The sequence below is a fragment of the Nomascus leucogenys genome, chromosome 4 (genome assembly GCF_006542625.1).
Source record: "Nomascus leucogenys isolate Asia chromosome 4, Asia_NLE_v1, whole genome shotgun sequence".
In the NCBI taxonomy this organism is placed as follows: domain Eukaryota; kingdom Metazoa; phylum Chordata; class Mammalia; order Primates; family Hylobatidae; genus Nomascus; species Nomascus leucogenys.
In genome coordinates, this window is record NC_044384.1 from 19,073,684 (window position 1) to 19,098,438 (window position 24,755).

General features: G+C 35.4%; 1 pseudogene; it reads right to left on the reverse strand.

The window, feature by feature from the left end:
- The window catches only part of LOC100598901, a 52,108-nt pseudogene that overhangs the window by 11,761 nt on the left and 15,592 nt on the right, over positions 1-24,755 (reverse strand).

Sequence of the window (24,755 nt, forward strand, 5' to 3'; positions counted from 1 at the left end):
TAAAGGAGCACTCAAATTGAGTCTTTTGGGGCAACATGTTGCACTGCCATTTTCTGTTAGGTACATCTTATTACAAAATATGTAATTGTGTTTCTTAAAAGCCATGGTTATTAGTTTCTCTCTTTCCACTTTTTTGTTGTCATGGCAACAACCATAGAAGGCCCAATGATTGACCAGTCATTTGAAATTAAGGAAAGAGGCACTTATATGAGCTTGTCTATTTTCCCTTGCCTGAGAAGAATCAGTCAGAAGTCCATGAAATGAGATCCTATTAACACTAATTTCTCCCAGATTTTTGTAACTCAGTTATTTTCATACTTCAAGATCTTCTGCCAAAACAGATGTGAAATTTTCCATGTAGCTCTTGTTTGTAAAATATCGGACCCTTTTCATCATATCTGTAAAATCACTTTTCTGTTACTCTCTCTCCTTCATTTATGTCTAACGAGCAGCTTCATTTATTGCTTTCCATATATTTTATCATTAATGATTCTACTGTGATGGAATATCTGTAGATCAATAGATCATTGTAAATTTCATGCTCAGCAGTATAAGTAATTACAAACAGCTATGCCTTGAACACAATGGAAACAGCATCTAAACCCCATTCTTGGAGAACTTCCTGGAGAAATCCATCATGAATTTTTGGATTCTAACATGTTAGTCATCTTGGAGTTTCTGTCTATGGTACATGGTAAACACAAAGTCTGTTTATGTTATAAGCCACGGCAATGGAAACGTATGGTGTAATAACTATAACAACTGTACTTTCCTCTAATTTGATGTTGGGGTCTCTGTCTCTGGAGAGTGGCTATGATCTCTATCCCTGCCTTGATGGGGCTCCAGGGATTTGGTCATGGATGCTTCCAGTATGCCTTTCACTGGATACTTATTATCCAGGCAGGTGGCCCAATGCCTGTGTCTGACCTGTGACCAGGTGCTCCTCTCAAAGGAAACTTGTATACATTGGCAGGGATCTTCGTGGGTCTTGTCTGATCTATGTCCAGTTTATTCCTACCGAAATATCCACTCTCCAGGAGAGCCCTAACCAGGAAAGAAGTTAGCTTCTCTTTATGTCAGTCAGGTGAGACAAGGAAGAGGCAACTCAGCACAACATTTAAAACAACAGAAGCAGCTTATTATTTACAGCTCCCAGAAAGTAAAGGACAGCATAGCTCGTAGGACCAATGGGGCACAGGGAGGGCCATCAGGGACATGCCTGCTGAACCACCAGGTGGAAAGTGAAAGAGAAAGAGCAAGGGTCCTGTGGGCTAAAGCCTTTATTGGGGTCCTGAGCATTACCCAAGCATGTTTCCCTCAGGGACTTCTAATTGGTGGGTTTATAACAAGCAGGCATGAGTGCTCTGGAGTCATGCTGTGACTGAGATGTGGTCACTGTGGCATATCTGTGCAACCCTTGCTGAGCATGGGGGTCAGTGAGGTTGTATCTTGCTGTCCCATAGGGAAGTGGTCACCAGGAGGCAATTGTGTAAGGTAGATATCTGTATCAGTCACATTGAGGAACTGGGAGGTGGTGGAGAACTAGAAATTGTCAAGGGTGGAGAAGTCCTGCCTCTGGCATGAGAAAGTGAAACTTTATTTAAAATTGATGCTGAGGCAATATAAAATTGCAGAAATGCACTGTAAGCATGGTGAATCCCCACACTTCAGTAACATAGCAGCAGGATAATATATTTGAAATATTTACCGGTATATGTTATTTTGTAAATTTTGGTGTCTCTAGTTAACCCTCTAACCATTGAATTAAGTCATTATATTACTTCAGAGAGACGGAGAGTACAGCCTAGGACAAAGTAGTCACTACTTTGAATTTTCCAAAGTGCTTTTTATTTAATTTTAAAAATTAAAACGATGAAATTTACTTTGTGGAGTACAGTTTTATGGGCTTTGACAAAGACATCGAGTAACGTATCTGTCGCCCCAGTCCTGATACAGAACAGTTCCATCAACCCCCAAATTCCTTCAGCCTGCCCCTTTAGATACAACCATTTACCCTCAACCCCTAGCCCCCGGAATCCACTTATCTGATACCTGTCCCTATAACTTTGCCTTTTCCAGAATTTCATATAATATAATCAGACAGTATGTAATTGTTCACATCTAATTCTTTCACTTAGCAAAATGCAGTTGAGAGTCATCCATGTTGTTCCAGGAATCAATAGTCTGTCCTGCTGAGAGTATACAATGGCATATGTACCACGATTTGTTTATCCTTTTACTGGTTGAAGAATATTTGGGTTGTTTCCAGGTTTTCTGTGATAAGAATTAAAGCTATGATAAACTAACATTTGTATGCAGGATTTACGTAAACATAGCTGTTTATTCTAATTAGCTAAATATCAAAAATGGGATTTCCAGGTCATATAGTAAGCATATGCTTAACTTTATAAGAAAAGGTCTAACTGCTTTCCAATAGAGCTGCACTATTTTGCACTCCTACCAGCAGCATGTGAGAGTTACAATTGGTCTGCATTCTTGTCAGTTCTTAGTATTGCCAATTTATTTTTTATTCTACTAACTATGCAGTGATATCTCATTGTGATTTTAATGTTTTGAGCTAATTAATATGTTGAGCATATTTTCATACTTTATTGCTATCCATATGTCTTCTTTGATGAATCTGTTAAAAATAAGCATATTTTCATACTCTTATTCCTATCCATATGTCATCTTGGATGAATCGGGTCAAAATCTTTTGCTTATTTTTAAACATCAGGTTGCTTCTTTTCTTATTGTTGAGTTTTGAAAGCTCTTACATAATCTGTAAACAAGTTTTTGTCAAAAACAGTATTTGCAAAATATTTTCTCCAGTTAAGTGGCTTGTCTTCTCATTCTGACAGTGTTTTCTTACTTTTTTCTTTTTTCCTTTTTTTTCTAACAGTGTTTTCACAGAACTGAAGTTTTTAATTGTTATGAAGCCTAAATCTGGGGGAGATTCTACTAAGAATTTTTTTTTGTCTGACCTAGTCTTTTTTCTAGATTTTCTTCTAAAAGTTTTATAACTTTTTATTTTTCACTTTAGATTTATGACTCATTTCAGTTTGGTTTTGCACACATTGTGAGATATGGATCAAGATCACTTTTTGGGCACCTCTTATTTCTCAGTTAATATATCTTTGAATCTTTGTCAAAAATTAATTTACTATACTTGTATAGGTTTATTTCTAGACTGTATATTCTTCTCCAGTGATCAAAGTGCCTATCCTTTTGAATGTATCCTTTTGCTTGATTAGTGTAGCTTTATGGGAAGTCTTGCAATGGGATACCATGAATTCAGTCAAAGCAGTTTCAATTGGCAGTAATTATACAATTCAGAGAAGTCTGGAGTACTCAGGGTATAGAATTGATAGTATGGACCAAAAAGTCTGAAATAAAGTTAGGTCATGTGATAAAAAAGGGCAGAAACAAACCTCTTCTGGGCCAGAGGATGGGCTGTAAAAGGGATTGAAAATGAGTAAAGCTGAGACACAGAAGAATCACCCAATACCTTATCCATTCCTCCACCACAAACTAGGATAAAACTGAAGGCAGAATGGCAAATGGAGAGAACAGAAAAATCCCAACTGGCCTGGGGGAGGGCCTGAAAACCAAAGCTGTTGCGTATTTTGTTATGTTGTAAATCTTGGTTTTAAAACCAGCACCCCTAGTGTGGTGCGGGGAAAGCAGCTGAGACTTCCAAAGAGGTCTATGAAGTGTTGAATGACACAAGGCCACAGCATGAGGGGTTCTTCAGTAATAGGAGGCACATCCAAGTGAAGGCATTCACATTACTTGCCAATGCAAAACAGAGGGTTTCAGGTTATGCAGAATGAGCAGAGCCTGAATTACTTGCTTTCTACCGCCCCCCGTAGCAGTGTGATTAAATATTATTTCTACCTCTAACGAGATTACCCTCAGAATAAATACGAAAAGAACGAAAATGGATGTAGAATCCCAGGATAATCAGTTTTTACTTGGAAGAGGCAAAATTACATTAAATTTTCAAGTTTACATTATTTGTTAATATAAAAAATAAGATACCAAAGAAAGTTAAAATATAAGAATGTTAAACAAATTACATCATGCAACACAAATTTCTGACTATTAAATTTCATACTTAATAAAATATTATGTCTGGATAATCCATGATAATAATAGGAAAGGAGATGGCAGTGGTTAACATGGAATATGTCCAATTTTTTTTTTTTGAGACAAGTTTCCTCTGTCACCCAAGCTGGAGTTCCGTGGTGTAATCAAAGCTCATTGTAACCTCAAATTTCTGGGCTCAAGTAATCCTTCTGCCTCAGTGTCTCCAGTGGCTGAGGGCTGAGACTTTTTTTTTTTTAAACTATTATTACTTTTTGTAGAGACAGGATATCATTATGTTGCTCAGGTTGGTCTCAAACTCCTGGCCTCAAGCAGTCCTCCTGCCTCAGCCTCCCAAAGCACAATATGTCCATGTTTACGGTTGTGGTATGCATGGATAAAGCAGCTCTGTGTTGGTTAAGATATGGTTCTGCTTGGAAGTAGAAATTCTGATAATTTGAGGTTACAGAAATTATAAATTATGGCCATGATGAGGTCTTCATGATGGTTCTTATTTCTCTATTGGTGTCAGACCACCTGAAAATAAGATTTTCTTTCTTCCATTTTGTAAAGGAGTAAAGAAAACACCATCAAAGTTCCATTTCTGCTTAATTTCATCAAGCATTTGGCAAATTAAAAAAAATTCACATTCTATTTTCATATTCATTTAGAGTTATTTATACAATTATGTAGCATGCAGATGAGTGACAACTTGGGCAATGAATGAAGGGCTGTAAGAACACATAGGCATCCCTCTTAACAGAGAAGGAGATTCTATGTAGGTTACCCAGTGTTCAGTTGTCACGGTGGTTGGAGGCAGGAGGAGTTTGCGTTGGCTTAGGTAGTGATTATGTCGGACACCCTCCTGGACTCCAGACCTGCTGAATCCTAGCTAGTGTTCCCAATCCTGCCTCTGCAATGGGGGTCTGCAAAAACATCAAGCATGGCAAAGCCCCGGAGAACCCATGTCAGTAGATCCTGGACTGATCCCAGTAGCTCAGTCACTTAAAATCTTCACAGATTATTTTATTTGAGCCAAGACTGGAAAGGATTATGCCAAATTCTGGGATGTGTCAGCAAACTTTAATTGCAGCGATGGGTTGTAATGGGAGCTAAAGAAAGCACAAATTGAAACTTGTCTTGACATCGATGTATATGCTATATCCTATTATCTGCTCAAGAACCTTCTATTGTTCCCAATATTCCATAAATAAAAATGTTCAGTCTTCTCTAGTTCTTGAAAAATTTTTAAAAAGGCCGTTAGGTAAATTCAGATTAAAGCCACAGTGGGATACCACCTTACACATATTAGAAGAACTGAAATAAAAAGGACTAAAAATTCCAAGTGTCAGAAAAGATATAAGGCAATGGGAATGCTCATGCTTTGCTGTGGGAATTTAAAATCGTACAGCCACTGTAAAATGGTTTGGCAATTTTTTATAAAGTTAAACATATATTTATTAGATGACCCAGGAAACCCACTTCTTAATTACCCTATAAAAGATAACATTTTTGTTAATAGGAAATCTGTACACTAGTGTTCATATATAGGCATGGTAAAGTGCTTTTATATTTGTTTTGTCATTTTTACATAGTTCTAAGTTGTTGGTCTATTTTCTGTACTGCCATTTTAGCTAACTACAAAACTGGGCTGTCTTTCTTTCATAAGAAAATTTTTAAAGTTTTTTTTTCTTAAATAACAGTTGTGTTGCAGTATAATTTACTGTTATAACACTCACCTTTTTAAAGTGAACAATTATTGGTTTCTAGTTTATTCAAAGAGCTGTGCAACCATCATCACTATCTAATTTTACAGCACCTTCTTCATCACCAAAAGAACATCTGTACTTATTAGCAGCTATTCCCAATTCTCCCCTAACCCCAAGCACTTGAATACACTAATCCTCTTCCTGTATTTATGGATTTGCCTATTCTGGACATTTGGAAATCATATAAGATGTGAACTTTTGTGCTTGGCTTTTATCACTTAGCATACTGCTTTCAAGGTTTATACATGTTGTAACATGTATCAATACTCTATTCCTTTCTACTGCCAAGTATAATCCACATTACTATACCACATTTTGCTTGTTCATCAGTTGATGGAAATTTTTTTTCCCACTGTTTGGCTATTATGAATAATGCTGGTATAAACATTCATGTCCATGTTTTTATGTGGACATAAGTTTTTATTTTGGAAGTGGAATACCTAAGAGTGGAATTTATGGGTCATATGGCAACTCTATGTTTAACATTTTGGTGAAATGCCAACTGATTTTCAAAGTCATTGTACCATTTTATTTCTCTGCCCCAAGTATAGGAGGGTTCCAGTTTCTTCTACATTATCATAAACACTTGATACTGTTTGTCTTTTTATTTTAGTTATCCTAATGTGTGTGAAGTGATATCTCATTGTGGTTTTGATTTACATTTCCTTAACGGTAATGATATTGATCATCTTTTCCTGTGCTTATCTTCTGTATCTTCTTTGGAGAAATGTTTGGTCAAATGACTTTCAAATCCTTGTCAAATTTCACCCAAAAAACATAGCTGGGATTTTGATGGAAACTCTGTTGTGTCTGTAGATTAATTTGGGGAGTACAGAATTTTCAAGAAATTTGTCTTCTGATAATGAACATGGATTTATTTCTGTTTCCTTAGGTCTTTAATTTCTTTCAGTGATGTCTTGCAGTTTATTGTGTGCCTGTTTTGGACTTCTTTTGTTAAATTTACTGCAATTAATTTTATTGTTTTTGGTGCTATTGTAAATAGAAAAAACATTCTTAATTTCATTTTCAGATTGCTAACTACGAGTGTTTAGAAATAAAATTGATTTTTGTATTTTGATTTTGTATTGTCTTTAAATGCTTTTAAGTCTTTAGTCTTTATTTGAACAAGTATTGCTTTCGTTAGGTCTGAATCCCAAGCTTCTGTTTGAACTAATATTATACAAAGAATTATGAGGAAATTAAGAAAACAATAAATAAACATTAGTTCTTTTGACTATGATGCCTGCAATACTTTGACAGTTTTCCTGTGCCAATTTTAGATTCCCTAAGTCTATAACACATGTATTGTTCCAAAGAAGGAGAAACAGCTTAAATTTCTATGATTTTTATAGTAAGTTCTAAATGTAACAAGTAAGTAATAACATTTAGCCAGGTCCCTTAAAGCTACTCTTACTTAGACACGATCACATTTATTTGTGTGCATTTTTGTGAGGTCTTGTAAATGTGTGAATGAATCAACAAGTAATATAGCTTCACTTGTTCCCTGCTGTATTCTAGGTCCTAGCCTGAGTCCTTCCTTGCTCAATGAAGAGTCTAAAGACCTTTCATGGCTTTGGAGTTAAGAGGGTGAAAGGTAAGCATAAAATCAAAAGCAAAGTGATGCAAAATTGTGCCTCTTTTATGAGGGACAAAATCACAGAACTATAAATCATTTTGGAAATCAAGAAATGTATAGGCCACATTTAATAAAGCTATAAAATATCCTTCTATAATTGGCATTTTCATATATTTTCATCTTATTTCTTGGTATCATTTAGCTGTTCAATACAGTTATGGTAACAAAAATTCAGCACTGTTGAACTATCACAGTAAATCATCTGTTCAAAGGAAAATTTAATTTATAACACGGTTATTGAATGTACTTGCTGTAATTATGCAATAATCAATCCACAGGATTTGAAAGGGGCTGAGTCATGTTGACTTTCAAAGTTATCCATAAATCACCAAAGTGGAGTGCATGTGCTAAAGTTAACGATGTTGAATGAGGTTATTGCACTTTTAATTATGTCAATTTTTCCCTGAGATGTGTGATCTGGGCAAAGAGAATTAACATAAAGTCTGCACTATGTCCCCCCAGCTCTTGACTAAAGCAAAGGATAATTTGGATACAGCTCTACTTCCATTTCTATTTACCTCTAAATGATTTGAGGGACGAGAATAAGAGAACTGAGACTTGGAACTGCTGAGTGTACTATCTGTGAAAGATTGAACGTGTCATAAAATGCTACCAAGGCACAGCAGCGGTAACATGGCCCCAAACAGAATTTCAGGGTTGCCAGGAGAAAATTTCAAAGCTAATAGTTCAATTACTGTTTGTATTGTGAGCTCTCTGCTGCAGCCAAGATGATTTGGTCTGCCTGGGAACACAGGACCCAGCTCCGCAAATGTAACATCCATTGTTTTGATCCAAATGTATTTCTTGCTGTCTCCAAAATCTTCCAGTCTCTCATAGATTTCTCCAAATATATCTTTATATTGGTAAATACAAGGAGTAGGATGCACAAAAAAATGACCTTTATTTTTGCTGTTAGAAAGGTAGACACTGAGTTTACAGGATATGTTAATGTAGTCAGGCAACTTGACACTGAATCAAAAATAATTCATGGCTACAATTCTTATAAAATTTCTTTACTTGACAAAAATACGTCTCTTCCTCCTAGACTAATATCACATTTTCTGATAAACTCTGGTCATTTTATCAGAGAACTGACATTTTTTACACTTTAGAAACAAAATTATAGAACCAAAGTATAATTTTAAAATGTCTCTTTTTCGAGTTTTGTTGAATTATTTTAAATATGTTTCATTCAAGTGACAAATTCATAATCTTTACGTTTTGCTTGTTGAAAGAGCTCCAGATCTTACGTTTCTTACGTTTCTTGACATTGTCACCAAACAAATGTCTAACCATCCTTCCAGGTCCAGCTGCTGTCTCTGTTCTCCATTCTGCCTCTAACACAAGTATTTGCCCTCAGAAGAGCAGAAAGACAAACTAGAAAGCACATGAGCTTTGAAACAGAGAACAGTGAATTCAAAACCCTACCACGAAAAACAAAACAAAAACCACCTTTAAAGCGTGTGTTCACAGTTTGTCAAATTGTGATATTAATAACGCCAACATGTACTGTGGGCTTACTACGTGCCAGACACTGTTTTAAGAACTTAAAATATATAAACCAATTCACTGAATTTTTATACAACCTGTGAATAAGTACCATTATTATTCATTATAGTGGTGGGGAAAGTGAATACAGAGAGAAATTCTTAGTAAGGAGCAAAGCTAGGATTCGATCCCAGGAAGGCTGATTCCAGAATTTGTGTTCTTAGCCTCTTTGTTATATTTTTTCGTCTTTTTTTTATTTTTATGTACATCTTCACTCTTTTATTATACTTTAAGTTTTAAGGTACATGTGCACAACGTGCAGGTTTGTTACATATGTATATCTGTGCCATGTTGGTGTGCTGTACCTATTAACTCATCATTTAACATTAGGTATATCTCCTAATGCTATCCCTCTTCCCTCCCCCAACCCCACAACAGGTGTGTGATGTTCCCCTTCCTGTGTCCATGTGTTCTCATTGTTCAATTCTCACCTATGAGTGAGAACAAGCAGTGTTTGGTTTGTTTGTCCTTGTGATAGTTTGCTGAGAATGATGGTTTCCAGCTTCATCCATGTCCCTACAAAGGACATGGACTCATCATTTTTATGGCTACATAGTATTCCATGGTGTATATGTGCCACATTTTCTTAATCCATTCTATCATTGATGGACATTTGGGTAGGTTCCAAGTCTGCTATTGTGAATAGTGCCACAATAAACCTACATGTGCATGGGTCTTTATAACAGCATGATTCATAATCTTTTGGGTATATATCCAGTAATGGGATGGCTGGGTCAAATGGTATTTCTAGTTCTAGATCCCTGAGGAATCGCCACACTGACTTCCACAATGGTTGAACTAGTTTACAGTCCCACCAACAGTGTCAAAGTGTTCCTATTTCTCCACATCCTCTCCAACACCTGTTGTTTCCTGACTTTTTAATGATGGCCATTCTAACTGGTGTGAGATGGTATCTCATTGTGGTTTTGATTTGCATTTCTCTGATGGCCAGTGATGATGAACATTTTTTCATTTGTCTTTTGGCTGCATAAATGTCTTCTTTTGAGAAGTGTCTGTTCATGTCCTTCACCCACTTTTTGATGGGGTTGTTTTTTTCTTGTAAATTTGTTTGAGTTCATTGTAGATTCTGGATATTAGCCCTTTGTCAGATGAGTAGATTGCAAAAATTTTCTCCCATTCTGTAGGTTGCCTGTTCACTCTCATGGTAGTTTCTTTTGCTGTGCAGAAGCTCTTTAATTAGATCCCATTTGTCAATTTTGGCTTTTGTTGCCATTGCTTTTGGTGTTTTAGACAGAAGTCCTTGCCCATGCCTATGTCCTGAATGGTATTGCCTAGGTTTTCTTCTAGGGTTTTTATGGTTTTAGGTCTAACATTTAAGTCTTTAATCCATCTTAATTTTTGTATAAGGTGTAAGGAAGGGATCCAGTTTCAGCTTTCTACATATGGCTAGCCAGTTTTCCCAGCACCATTTATTAAATAGGGAATCCTTTCCCCATTTCTTATTTTTGTCAGGTTTGTCAAAGATCAGATGGTTGTAGAAGTGTGGTGTTATTTCTGAGGGCTCTGTTCTGTTCCATTGGTCTACATCTCTGTTTTGGTACCAGTACCATGCTGTTTTGGTTACTGTAGCCTTGTAGTACAGTTTGAAGTCAGGTAGGGTGATGACTCCAACTTTGTTCTTTTGGCTTAGGATTGACTTGGCAATGCGGGCTCTTTTTTGGTTCCACATGAACTTTAAAGTAGTTTTTTCCAATTCTGTGAAGAAAGTCATTGGTAGCTTGATGGGGATGGCATTGAATCTATAAATTACCTTGGGCAGTATGGCCATTTTCACAATATTGATTCTTCCTACCCATGAGCATGGAATTGTGACTATCTATCTATTCTTTAGAAAAAATAATCAGCTAAAATAAAATGAATTATGTCAAGGTGATTTTGAACTGGAAAATGGCTGTTAACAATGAAGTATTTTTAGCTACAATCAGATTATCAACAAACATTTAAGTAGGAGTTTCATAATGAAGCTTACCAGCAGTTTAAACTTAGAAGGTTTAAAACCCAATTATTCATTTTCTTCAAAGTGAAAATAGCAAAAATATTCATAGCCATTAAAGGACCCGTAGTTTTATAAAGGATCCGCTAGAATTTATTGAGCAAAGCTGTCCATGAATTGCAGCAAAGCATTTGGCAGAATTTTGCAATCCACACTTGAGAAGAAACCTAGCTAGCTTCAGATTTTGATTGTATTACTTATCAACAGCATGATGTGAGACACATTATTTAAACTTTAAGCCTTAGTCTTCACATTCATGAAATGGAGACAATGTCAATCGAGAATTAAATGAGACCATGCACGTTAGTAAACTACGTGATACATGAGAAGTGTTCATGTAATGTTAGTTATGGTTAATGTATTTTTGGATAATTACAAAAGAGTGTCACTGCAGTTGATCTTTAGGGACATTAAAATGACGTTGCGGAAAAAAATGAGTTACATTAGGAGCTTGATGCAAGCTATAGTCACTTCTAAATAAATAATATGCAAGGATCAAAAGGCAAATATGTCAGCCCAGTTATTCCCTTCCCTCTATACATCGTAATTGTTTAAAAAAGAGAAACATCTTTCTTCTATATTTTACTCTTGACAGAGATGAAATACTACAAGAGAATACTGAAACTGATTACAGGAAGTCTTTATTCAGTTAATTCAAGCACATAAAATACACGTTAAGGTATTAAATGTCCACAATGGAATTTCTCTTCTCTTCACAAGAGGACAGGTTTTTGTCTCTTATTTACTGGTGTGTCCTAAGCACACCAAGAAAGTACCTAACATTTAACAGGTGCTAAATATTTAAACAAGCGTGTGTGTGTGTGTGTGTGTGTGTATAAGCTCGATTCCCTTTCATCTTACGTAGCATAGAATAAGAATTAAAAGTTCTTATTCATAGTATTTTTATAACATTTTCAGTATTCCTTTCTTATTATCTTTAGGAATAGAATTGTTTACCGAGCCTTTCAATTTCATCAATAAGATAGTCAACATCTTTTTTGTCTTGCAGCAGGATTAGAAAAAACCATTCAAAAAAAATTTACTTTCCCTCCACATGGCTGGTAGCTTATCATGACTGTGCCTTAATCTTTGGAGCAATCTGTGTGTAAATGTAAATATTATTATAAAGAATTTTTACAAGTAAATACTCTTCCATACTCCAGATGGCTACATAACTATCATTAGCTTCAAGTAAATTGTAGGCAATTTAAGACCATCAGGGATAATTTTTAAGTAGCAGCTTAGTACAAAAAAGCAGCAAATTCTATATTCATATTGCAGCTGTCATTACCCCATGATTTACAATTATCAACCATAAAGTAATATAAATTTGCTAGACTGCATTAAAGAAAGGCATGTGCCATTTCCTCATATTTATATGGCAATTCAAATAGAAGTACCTGGGAAAGAGGTAAAATGAAATAGAGAATGGAAAAATAGTATCATGTTTCAGTAGTATTTGCATGATTTGAATCATTATTGTATATCTTGAGTTTTTCTACAAGGTCACTATTTTGCAGCAAATATAGTTCTTTGTAAATTTCACAGAGACAAGCTCTGTTTAATTATCTTGTTCAGCTCCTAAAATGGCATCATGCAGGTGGCGTTAGAGCACATTAAAACAACTTTGGCTACTGTTATTAAAACAACTTTGGCTACTGTTATAGGGCAAAGTGACACCAATACTCAGAAAAGCCAAAGATGGCATTCTATAACTACTCAATCTGCACCTATTCATGGCCTATTTCTGCAAACAATTTACCTTTAAATGCTACAAATGCTATCCATATTTAACTTTCCTATAAGACTGTCTGATGGCAGTACAGAAGCAAATATACATTTATACATATATATTTATGCATATGTAAATATATACGCACATATAATTATATATACACACACACAATACAATCTCATATATATATGTATACACACACAATTCTATCATTCAATAGTCAGGATTTTTATTTTGTGTCTTTCTCTAATATTTTATTCAATATAACAATACTATATTGGGTATTTTTTATTATCTGCAATATTGTGAGAAATTGTTTAATAGTCTTGGCTTGTCCTCCAGTCAGGAACATGTGTAGAACTCTAAAAGGTTGAGTGGTTTTGGTGTACCTCTAGAAGCTTTCTTGCTTCTGACTCAGTTGTTGGTAGCTACCCTCGTGGAGGGTGACATTTATATGCTTAGAAAAAAAAATAAGAGCTTCACTTAGTCCTTGCCTCAAACTATAACATATTTACATAAGAGTATTGTGAAAAGCAAAAAGGAAAACAAAAAACTCCATTTTCTCTTTTACTAATGATGATAGAAAAAGTTGAAGGCCTTAAACATTAATGTCAGACAATTTTTGTTCAACTTACTTTAGGGCAACTCAAATTATGTAAAAATTATGTAAAATACGTGGTTGAACTGTCAGCATAATTCAGAAAGGGGTGGTAATATTATAAAATTGCTGGCCCTACAATTATTAAACTCTTTCTCTATTGCAATACCACTGTCTCAGTGCATTGGTTTTATCTGTGAAGCAAGAAAGAAGTGCCTACTGGGCAATTAATTACAATACCTATCCAACAGAACTATTGGAAAAAAAAGCGAGCTAACACACATAAAGGTCCTAGCGCAATAGATGTTCAATAAGTGCTAGGTCCATTTTGGTGAGTTAATGTATTAATGTTTTCAATCCTTATTACCAAAAGTATTCAAAGTGAGTTACCAGGGTATATATTTGTACATATATACGTATATATGTACATATATACGTATATATTTGTACATATATATGTGTATATTTAGGTATATACACTGCTATTTAAGCTAAGTCAAGCTGCCTGGTTTGATTAGCAGCTAAACTATTATATAGGAGAACTGGTGACCTCTTACAAAGTTGAAAAACTTTATAAAAATATTTACAAAATATAATCTGTACAGAAGTGGCTTGAGAAATATTGGGATTATCAGTGTCTGAAATTTATACAAGGCTGCATGGGTGCAAAAATTTGAGCTTTAAACTGTTATAAGTTTAACCAAAATTCTAAATTGTCCATTTACAAATCTTCAGGAAAAGAATTTACAGAATGCATATCTTAGAATAATAAAAATTATCTATGAAACTTCAAAGTTTATATAATTGCTAAGTGTAATCCTGTGTTATTGATTATATAGATATCTGTATCAGAACGTTGGCTACCTAATAGGCTGTTGATGGATGATTTCTATGAAAAACATTGTCTTTGCTTTGGGAATACCAAACTTCTAACAAAAGAAATGACTTCAAATCAAATAGCAGAGCTAATAATATATCAAAGATGCTTTTAGTTCATGTCAAACCTTTGATCTACACAGAACCTAATGTCCATCTTTCTATAGAGGACTAGGAAGGGGGTGAAAGAAATGGCTTTATAAAATCTTGTCGGTTATTTCAGTTAAACATAAATAATGGGCAAGAGGAAGGTGCAGAACATACAATTTTTGTTGTATAATATTTGGAGAAACTGTATCTTCAGACTCTGACCCTGATTGATCTTTCAGGCAATAAGTAAGTATTCACATCTGAGATTCAATATTGACTTCAGGTAGCTTGACCCATTATCACTTTCTATTAATAAAGGTGAAAAAGAGGCCTAAAAAGGTACTAACACGTTTTTATGTTTCTAACATGTTTTTTATTCCTGAAATTTCATTGAGTACATGATAGTGGTGGGACTGCCAAATATTCTTGTCACCTCAGTTAGAATTTTGACTTGAGAAACCACTTGCAATTTGCAGTTAGAAAGGCGGCAGTTTTCTTGAGAGGTATTTAGGAAAATAATGGAACTATAATTTGGGATTCATAGAGTTCTAAAAATCAATGGAATCATCTAAACATTGGATGCAAATAACGAGGACCTAAATAACTACAGATTGAATAAAGGTAAACACACTGGCAATGGAAGTAGCTTATATTTGGAACAGTTCTTAAAAATTCAAGAGCCAAAACATCTTCTGCAGAATTTAGATTATATTCCTTCACTTAGTCATTTATATTTTCCTTGTGACCAGAATCATGAAATGTGAGACGAGTTAAAAGATCAGTCTGTGGCTTTGGCCATTTTCATATGATTCACATCATATGACAATAACCGTAATCATAGATAATTATGATTAAATTCTTGACTCCACCATAAGCTTTTATTTTATATAATAGGTGTGAGACATGAATATGCAATGACTATCTTCACTGATCCTATAATTGTAAGAAAATAATTATGCTGGACATTTGACCACATTCTGATGATTTTCATAAATGTCTCCTATTATTTTCTCTATTGTCCTTTAAAAATAGCATTACATAATAAACTTTAATACCATTAAAATCATTGTTAGTAAAAATCATTGTTAGTAATTTTGACTCAGTATTTACTGTCACCTTTTCTCTCTGATAGATTTGGTACAGTTTCTGAAATGATTTCCTCTTTAAATTCTGAGTTGTTTTCTCTTAGCATTTACGAATGAAAACCATGCATGCTTTCATTATGTTGATTTGTTTTTTTTCAGCTTGTAAAGCTAAAATTTATAAAGCTTGTGAAGCTACAATGTGTCATAAAAAAGTATCAAGATGCTCCAAACTCAATAATCTAAAAAATTGTATTTTATCTTAATTGAAATTGTGACAATAACTCAGATTATATGGTGAATTATAGCAATATAGTTAAGTTTAATATTTTATTTAAACTCAACTATATCTGTATAAAGAGGTATGTACAACATAATTGTACAAACGAGGAGCCTGAATCTGAGAGAATTTAAATTACTTGTCTAGGTTCTTTGCATATTACAATATTCTTGTGATATTTCTCAAATTTCCCCTGCTATTAGAGTCAATGAAGAGTCAAAGACACCTAAACTCTACTTATTTTAAATATAACATCATACATTTATGTTCATTAGGACTAGAGAATATTAAATATATGTGTTTATACTTAGTCAAAATTACATATGTTGAAAGTGTTAATAGAAAAAGGAAGTGTTGTGTAAATCGCTTTAAGTACCAAGGAAAGCTCACTAATTGACTGTTTCCTAGCCTTATTAAATCAATATTCTGTCTACTCCGTTTTTGTATTGGGCGGGTGAATACAGATGGGGAAAAGCAAGTTGGAGAATTGGTGTTAATGTAAAGTTACAACCACAAATCTCAACTGGACCTTCAGCACCTCTCCACAGTCTGACTAGAGTTCCCTGGCCAATCCTCCATTGCCTAGATGATTTTTCATTCAACTCACTAAATCTCCAGTTTCCCTTCACTCCTCACAATTTCAGTAGATGATCTTGTTTCTTGCTCTTTAACAAAATAGGAAAACTCAGCAAATAACATTGTAGAACCAAGTCTACCATCCTGCCTATTTGTATACGGTCTTTCCTCTAGTTATTATGTTGGTGCAAAAGTAATTGTGGTTTCTGCCATTTTTAGTGGTAAAACAAATAAATAGCAAAAACTGAAATATCTTTTGCACCAATATAATACAACAGATGGAGTGCACCTGACTCCAGATAGGATGAGCCCATCTAATTGTAAACTACATCACTTGCTCACCTTTTGCCTAAAACAAAGCACCCATTCCAGTTTTTCACTTTCTTCTTGCATAATGATATTTTCCATCTATTAGACTATGACAAAAAGTATATTCATATGCTATAATAAAGCTCATCTATAACAACAAAAATTCCTTTGGATGTGAATTTCCCTCCAGCTACCACTGTGTCTCTCTCGCCCTTTATAGTCAATCTCCTCAAAACACTTTTCTACATTCGCTTTTTTCATTTCCTTACTTTCTATTCTCACACAACTGTTCTTACTGAGATCACTACTAAACAATAATGAAGCATTTAATTTTCAATTTCCAGTTCTCATTTTAGTCAAGGAATACACAGAGTTTGATATAGTATCATTCTTTGTTTTCTGAAATTCTTTCTTCCCATGGATTTGGTGACACCTCACCATCTTTTTTTTTCTTTTTTGGGAGTTTTGCTCTGTTGCCAGGCTGGAGTGCAGTGGCACAATCTCGGCTCACTGCAACCTCTGCCTCCAGGGTTCAAGCAATTCTCCTGCCTCAGTCTCCCAAATTGCTGGGATTACAGGCACGCACCACCACGCCCAACTTATTTTTGTATTTTTAGTAGAGATGAGGTTTCACCATGTTGGCCAGGATGGTCTCAATCTCTTGACCTCGGGTGATCTGCCTGCCTTGGCCTCTGAAAGTGCTGGGATTACAGGCATAAGCCACGGCACCTGACTGATACCTCACCTTCTTAGTTATCCTTTTATATGCTTGGCTACACTTCACAGTGCCCTTGGTTGGATCTTTTCTGCTTCTCCCTGATTTCCATGTTTTAAGTTTCATTTCCCTGGCTTCTCTTGTTTCTACCTACAGTCAGTCCCATGACTTCAAATACTATCTACATGTAAATAAATACTATCTACATGTAAATAATTTTTAAATGTATATTATCTTCCACAACTTCCAAATTGAACCTCAATTCACTATTCAACATCTTCACTTTATTATCTGTCAGTCTTAAAAAAAAATGATATTTCCATGATACAAATCAGTTCTTTCCATCACCTTCTTAAATTCAGGATATAACTCTTTTCTCCTAGTTGCTCAGATCAAAATGGTTGGAATGTTCTTTCACTCCCTTCTTCTCATACCCTACATCCAGTCCATCAGTAAATCCTATTTATTTTACCTTAGAACTACTCTAGGATCCAACTACTTTTCACTAGTTTCACCACTACCACTTTAGGCCAATCCACTGTCATGTCCTGCCTAGACCACTGAAAGAACCTCCTAACTAATCATATTGTTTCTCTTCTCTTCCCTGCCATGTATTTATCATAAGAAGCCAAAACAATTCCCTTTAAAACATAAATCTGATTCTGTCTCTCCTTGGATCAAACCATGTAGTGATTTTATGTAACACTGAAAACAATATCCAAAGTCCTTGTTTTTAATGCATGACCTGTCATCACTCTATGTTCTCTAAGCTCCCTTAGTTTTTTTAGATATCATTTCTAGATAACTTAATAACTTATTAATTATTGTCTATAGCACCCAAACCCTCCACAACCCTCCCAAATGTAACTGACATGAGAAAAGGAAATTTGGTTTCTTTGCTCACTGCATTCCCCGGCACCTAGACTGCTGCTTGGTTAAATAGTGCTCAACAAATCGTGAGAAAATTGTTAAACTTCATCAATATAGATGGTGCATTGCTACAGAGTAGTTTAAATGTGAATGAGTCAGACTGGTCCTATAGTCTCCAGTTTCATTGTTCCCTCTTTTCTTAACAACCTGTGCGTTTCAGACACTTACACATCTGTTTGGTGCCTGACAACACTGAGAGGTTCTCATCTTAGGAACACAACTGAGGTTCATGTATTCTGTACTATCTCGTGGTGTAAAATGTCAAAATCTCAAATAAATAATGAAAATCATTAGATTGATTAGTTAAATTTGTTCTTGTTAAAAACCAGATTATTATAGCCCTAAAACTTTAAAATTTTGGTGTTTTTTTCCAAATATGTATATTAATATGACCTTTACCCCCTTTCTTTTCTACTCCAATAAAAAGTAGGATGAGTGAAAGATGACAAATTCCTACCTTTGCTTTCCACATTAACCATAGCTTGAAGATATCAACAAACATGTCGGCCACGCTGAATAGTTTTATCCCCAGTGTCAAAGTCAACATTGTAGAGTTTATCTGACCGGAAAAGATATTCAGCTTACATCTGATTACATGCATCTAGAAGACCCTAAAAAAGGAAAAACATATCTAATATGTCAGTCATATACATTTCAATAAGAAACCACCATTATTTATTTCACTTAACTATTTCCACTTTGAATGCAAATTTAAGTAGAATTTTGCACATTTAATGTAGAAATATATCCTTTTTTGAAAATAAATGAGCATATTCAGTTTTTTGGATTTATCTGGAATATGGTACAATTTGGTGAATACTTGTCTATTTTTTAATACTTTTCTTAAATGCCTTGAAGTCTTGCTGCTCTTTTGAAATTATGTGACTGTCATTTAATAATGTTAATGAGAACTGACTGCCTAGTGCACTTTAACTAAACTCTCCTGTGAACCAACGGTGTAGATGCCAAATAAACAGCTCTGATGACCATAGTAGATGAAGAATAAAATAATCCATACATTTAATCCATTCGTTTAATTTTGTCATTTTCTAGCCTTTTGTCTCATATTAAAATGTGGAAAACATTCCTCCTCAGTGTTAAAGACTTCAGGAAGCTTTACTTTGGAAGATTAAGAAATAATCACTAGAAAAGGACATGTTACCCATCATTGTGACAGAAATGCTTTTCTCAGTATGTATGTTGCTTCAGCACAACAAAAACCTAAATTTATGTGCATTGATGGGGTATAATTTAAATGTTAATTAAGCAGAACTATTTGTACAAGAGGTAAATAACATTATATGTATTTATGTGTTTGCTATATGCTTTCCATTTCACATTACATCATTTAATCCTCATGGAAAACTGATGGTGTAGGTACTATAATGACAACATTTTTATAGATTGAAGAAACTAAAAATGTTAACATGTTAAGTAATTTTCAAGAACATATATCTATATAATGATGAATTTGGGAGCTGACAAAAGGGCAGTTTGACTTGAGGTTTGTGGAAACACAACATCCTAAGGAAGATAACTCATGCTGTTTCAGGATAGGCTTGTGGATCTGTAGGAAGGACCACAATGTGATGGTGAGTGTTGAAGTATTTGAGGGAAATAGAATAGAAATTATAAGTCAAAAACAAAAATATTTTATGAATCTGTATTTTGGGTGTCCTATTTACACATGTAAATATTTTCTTCTTAGGCTCTTTTGAACCTAAGAGTAGATAACTCTACTCTTAATCTTTTGTTAGAGCTGGCCTAGAGACTATTGAAAACACTTTAAAACAGTATCATCAGGATGAGCTTCTGCACGGCAAAACAAACTACCATCAGAGTGAGCAGGCAATCTACAGAATGGGAGAAAATTTTTGCAACCTACTCATCTGACAAAGGGCTAATATCCAGAATCTATAATGAACTCAAACAAATTTACAAGAAGAAAACAACCCCATCAACAAGTGGGCGAAGGATGCGAACAGACACTTCTCAAAAGAAGACATTTAGGCAGCCAACAAACATATGAAAAAAAGCTCATCATCACTGGCCACCAGAGAAATGCAAATCAAAACCACAATGAGATACCGTCTCACACCAGTTAGAATGACAATCATTAAAAAGTCAAGAAACAACAGGTGCTAGAGAGGATGTGGAAAAATAGGAACACTTTTATACTGCTGGTGGGACTGTAAACTAGTTCAACCATTGTGGAAGACAGTGTGGCGATTCCTCAGGGATCTAGAACTAGAAATACCATTTGACCCAGCCATCCCATTACTGGGTATATACCCAAAGGATTATAAATCATGCTGCAATAAAGACACATCCATACATGTTTATCGTGGCACTATTCACAATAGCAAAGACCTGGAACCAACCCAAATGTCCAACAATGATAGACTGGATTAAGAAAATGTGGCACATATACACCATGGAATACTATGCAGCCATAAAAAATGATGACTTCATGTCCTTTGTAGGGACATGGATGAAGCTGGAAACTATCATTGTCAGCAAACTATCGCAAGGAAAAAAAACAAACATTGCATGTTCTCACTCATAGGTGGGAATTGAACAATGAGAACACTTGGACACAGGAAGGGGGACATCACACACCAGGGTCTGTTGTGGGGTGGGGTAGGGGGGAGGGATAGCATTAGGAGATATACCTAATGTAAATGATGAGTTAATGGGTGCAGCACACCAACATGGCACATGCATACATATGTAACAAACCTGCACGTTGTACACATGTACCCTAAAACTTAAAGTATAATAAAAAAAAAAAGATGAGCTTTATCTGGTGTGATGATTGAGCTACACTTAGTCATTAAGCAGCATATATTTATAGCACCTGTCATACATGGTGCTGAGACAGTGGATTTGTGGTGAGAAAAAGGGTAGAGAGACTCTGCCTTCATAGAACTTATAGTCTGAGTGGCAGGAGGCTGGGTAGGTAAGGGCGGGGCTGGGCACTAATCACAATGTCACAGATATGAGTGTCAAATTATACCCATGATAAATGTCATGAAAGAGTTTTCATGGTGCTATAGAATATTCTGGTCTAAGGGTCAAAGATTCCATGTAGCCTGGAAGTCAAGGAAGGCTTCTGAGTAAAAAACATTTTTGAATTCAGCAGTTTAGCAAGAAAGATGCTGGGGGAGAGAGCTGTGGGAGTGAAAGTTGAGTCAGACCATGACAGGTGGAAGGACAAAGATGTACTGAGATCATAACGGAGAGAGCTGCACTACATCTTTTTGGAACTAAAAGGAAGCCAATGGATATGAATAAAACAAAAGGAAACACAAGAGGAAGTAAGAGTTCAGAGAAAGCCACAGACTATACCTCCTGGGCCTTTGTGCATTGTCAAGGATTTCAATCCCCATCTTAGCGACAAGGAGAAGCTACTTAATGAGTTTATATTTTGCATTATGAAAAGCTTCTTCTGAATAAATGAAATTGATGTGGTTGGCATTTTGTTTGAAAAACATATGGTATTTTCATTCCCTTGAGTGTAAAAATGAAGAATATTTAAAATCAGTTTAAATATATTTTATGTACAATTATACAAAAATGTATATATTTACTTCCTTATACTCAATTCCTTGTCGGCATTGAAAAATATGTTAAATATTGATATACTCAATTTGTTCTACTCATTAAGGCATGAATTAAAATTGTCTATCTGCAGCCCTGGACATTCAAATGGTTACTAGATAAGAATCAAACATTCCTCTTAATTCAAGGCTACACCAAGATAGACTTGTTTTCCAGAAATGACCTTAAAAATAGTAAATGCTTATTGGTTTGGGAATTCTGCTGTACTTCCATTGACCATCCATCTACCTTTAGGAAAAGATAAAATACAAGACAAAATATAAAAAACAATTTATTTGAAAACTCATGATAGGTACTTATGTAGAATAAAGTGTATTACTTCAACATACTCATGGTGGGCTAAGAAATCAGAGAAGACTGCAGAAAATTTGTATTTGAGCCATAAAAAGAAAGGTATCTGAAGTCTGAAAGTTAAATAGAGACCTGTTAGCAAGGTAGGGGTTGGAGACAAATTTGAAAACTTCTCAAATAAAAAATACGGCCAAACAATAATGTCTAGGTTCTGGCCACACACCAACGCTGAAGAAGGATCAGTCTGCTAACCTGCAGGCTTCGAGCATGAGGCATCTGCCATTTTCTGGACGGGATATTGCTGCCATGCAGGCAACTTAGCAGGAGCTGAAGCAGAGCTCATGTTACTAGTTCCAGTCAGCAGAGCTGATAATGCACTAGCTATGAGAAAATGAATAAAGATTCCCTCAGAACTAGGGAAGATGAAGTGAGCATTAAGTACTCAAAGAGTAGGCACGAAGGCTATAGTAGGAAGACAGATTATTTTTATACCCAAAACCTCTGGATTGCTTGCAAATAAGAGAAGATAGAAAATGATGTCCCCAAAGGTAGAAATGAAAGTTAGGTAAAATGTGTTTGCAACTTGACACCTCAATAAAGAATATGCAAACTTTATAATTGTATTTCTACTTGGAGGAGATTATGACCTCAAGTCCTTATATACTGTCACATTTACTATGAAGGGAAATAAATATACATGTAAACAGAAAATAATGTCATACTACACATACATTTATGCCTTTTTTTTTTGAGATGAAGTCTCACCCTGTCACCCAGGCTGGAGTGCAGTGGCATGATCTTGACTCACTGCAACCCCCACCTCCCAGGTTCAAGCGATTCTCCTGCCTCAGCCTCTTGAGTAGCTTGACTCCAGGCACACACCACCACACTGGGCTAATTTTTTGTATTTTTAGTAGAGATGGGTTTTCACCATATTGGCCAGGCTGGTCTCAAACTCCTGACCTCGTAATCACCCGCCTAAGCCTCTCAAAGTGCTGGGATTACAGGCGTGAGCCACCACACCTGGCCACATTTATGTTTTTTGTGCCAAAAATATATTGCAGTTACTCATTGTCTTCCACATGAAAATATGCCCTATTTTTGGCTCTATACTCTAAGATTACAAATTGGCCAGTGGGTCAAATTGATCTCTAAGAGATATTTTGCCTGGTGGCTTTTTAAAATTATTATTTCCTTTTATTTGTAAATTGACAAATAGAATTTTATTTATTGTGTGTACAACTTGATGTTTTGATATATATGTATGAAGTATGGCATATATGCATGTTTCACACACACTATACATTGTGGAATGACTAAATACAGTTAATTAACATGCATTTCCTACATAGGCATTGTGGAATGTGTATATATATGATGTATATATGCATGGTGGAATGACTATATCTAGTTTATTAACATATGCATTGCCTCATATAGTTTTCACTTTTGTGGTGAGATCATGTAACATCCACTCTTTTAACAATTTTCAAGAATACAATCTGTTGTTATGAACTGTAGTTTCCAGGTCCTAAAATAGATCTCCTGAACTTACTTCTTTTACCTAAATGACATTTTGTATCCTTTGATCAACTTTCCCTTGAACTCCCTTCCCCAACTGCTTCAGCCCCTGGTAGCCACCATTCTGCCCTCTAGTTCTGTAGGATCAATGTTTTTAGATTTGCTTATGAGTGAGATCATGAGGTATTTGTCTTTTTTGTGTCTGACTTATTTTACTTGACATAACGACTTCCAGGTTCATCCATGTGGTCACAAATGGTAGGATTTCCTTTTTTTTTTTTTTTTTTTAAATGGACGAATAGTATTCCACTGCATATATACACCTCATTTTCTTTATCCATTCATCCATGAATGGACACTTAGATTGATTCCACAATGTGACTGTTGTGAATAATGCTGCAGTTAGCTTGGGAGTATAGCTATCTCTTAGGCATTCTCATTTCATTTCCTCTCCTTTAGATATATACCCAGTAGTGGGACTGCGGGATTGTATAGTAGTTCTATTTTTAGTTTTTGGAGAAATCTTCATACTTTTTACCCATACTCTTTTCACTAATTTACATTCCCATCAAAAGTATACAAGGGTTCCATTTTTTCTGCATTGTCACCAATGCTCATCTTTGTGTGTGTGTGTGTGTGTGTGTGTGTGTGTATAATAGGCATCCTAAAGTTGTGAGGTTATATCTTACTGAAGTTTTAATTTGCATTTTCCTGGTGATTAATGATGTTGCACATTGTTTTCATATATCTATGGCCATTATGTTTTGTTTTTTGAGACAGGGTCTCTCACTCTGTCACTTAGGCTGGAGTGCAGTGGCAAGATCTTGGCTCATTCCAACCTCCTCCTGGGCTCAAGCTATCCTTTCACCTCAGGCTCCCGAATAACTGGGACCACAGACATGCACCAACATGTCTGGCTAATTTTTTGTATTTTGGGTGGAGATGGGGTTTCACCAAGTTGCCTAGGCTGGTCTTGAACTTCTGGGGTCAAGCAATCCGCCTGCCTCAGCATCCCAAAATGCAGAGATTACAGGTGTGAGCCACCGCGCCTGGCTGGTCATTATGTTTTTAATAACTG